Here is a 1,890-nt window from a genome sequence, read left to right as displayed (position 1 = left end):
CTATTCCTACTGGTTCCGGAGTTACGAGGGTCTAAAATTTCTGGTTTCCGTCCAGAAACCAGTTTCTGGATTCGGTATCTGCCTGTATCTCCGGTTCCGCTGGCCCTACAGATCCGCGCTTGGGCTCGTTTTTCTGGGCTCGACGAGCTCTATCCAGCGGGGACACTTTCAGGCGAGAAAAAATTTCAGTTTTTCAGTTTCCTGAAAGAACCTGAAATTGTCTGAAACCCTTTTCCTCACCCTCAGTCGCACCCGCTGATCTCCCTGGTGAAAATCCCTAGTTTCTACGACTCTCCGTTCCGGAGATAGAAGGATTTTAAAGTTTCCAAAATGGCGGCGAGAACTGTCAAAGTCCGACTTTGACCGCTGATTTCTCGGGTCCTAGAGGTCGCAGAAACGCCGGATTTTCTATGCCTATCCTAACTTATCCTAGACTAATGGCTGACACCACTTTCAGGGCCGAAAATTTTTCAGAAATTTTCAGGTTAAATTTTTCCTGAAAGTTTCTGAAAAGTGTCAAAGGTGGTAGTTTGACCTGCTGTGTCCACAAGGAAGAAAACCGCGATCTCGCAGCCCCCTTGGTTTCCGAGATATTTCTGCTAAAAGAAAACCAAGATGGCCGCCGAACTGTCAAACTCAATGTTTGAAGGCTAATATCTCGGGAACCGGTGGTCCTAGAAAGTTCGGACCTTCTTCCCTGCTTGTCGCCCCTTCTCCTTTTTCACTCTAGTGTGGTCTCAACCCTTAGAAATATTTTACGAGATAATCACCTAAAACCGGTTAAAATCGGTTTTTACTCAAAAATGGCTGCCGAAGGTGAAAACCCGAGTTTTCTATGTCTAGTAGTTTCAGAGATATTTAATTTTGAAAATTGAAACCAGGAAAAACAAAATGGCGGATTTCTGGTTTAAAAGATACGGGGTCCGCGTTTAAGTTTCCCGAGGTACAATTACGGTTCTAAATCTAAATCTAACGTGAAAAAAGCATATTTTGTATTAATTTAGAATATATTAATGAAAATAAGTAAAAAATCTATAACTTCTGAACCACTTGACATAAAATTACACAAAAAACAGTAAAATTAGCACAAAATACACATCTACAATACACAATTAAAATCTGAAATAGTTCCTTACAAAAATTTTTACTGTCCATTTATTTATTTTTTTTCCGATATTTTCGAAAAATCAAAATTTTTCTATCTAAAAATTGTCCAAAAATGTCCAAACTTGATAGATGTGTTCTCCCGGCAAGCGCGCAGCAGAATTCACAATAAAAAGTATAGGGTCTGCCTGAACTTTTTGCACTATACACACTTAAAGTTTGAGTTTTTGAAGTGAATTATTTCCAAGTCCAAAAAATCTGTTTAAAGTACCGTTTAGGTCCAGATGGTGTGCCGCTTCGTTCCACGTTGTCAGAAATTGGCGCGCGCCTCCGGATCTATGACCTCGCCACCAGGTTAGGTTAGGTTAGGTTAGGTTTTTTTTTTTTTTTTTTTTTTATGTAAAACTACAAGTAGTACCAACGGCCTTCGCGAGGGATACGGGCGACCGTTAGACATAAAACTATGAAAGATTCCCGCTGGTGATACGGGTAATCTATATTATTGTTTATTGTGCTATGTTAAAAATTACAATTTTATATTTTGTCCTGCAGTATATGTATTTACTGTATTAATTTAGTTAGTCCTGTTATGTCTTATCATTTATATGTTGTATGTATGCTAAGTGTTGTTAAATTTTTTCAGGGTATTTATAATATGGTTTATATGTATTTTGAATGACTCGATAGTTGACTCTTTTTGGATTATTTCTTCAATGTTGTACGGTTCTATGTTGTGTATATTACATAGTATTTCGTGATCAGTTCGGGTATGTTGGTAACGAGGGC

This window comes from Cydia amplana, chromosome 2 (genome assembly GCF_948474715.1).
Source record: "Cydia amplana chromosome 2, ilCydAmpl1.1, whole genome shotgun sequence".
NCBI classification, from domain to species: domain Eukaryota; kingdom Metazoa; phylum Arthropoda; class Insecta; order Lepidoptera; family Tortricidae; genus Cydia; species Cydia amplana.
The sequence above is the reverse complement of the archived record's forward strand: the minus strand, read 5'-3'. Positions refer to the sequence as shown.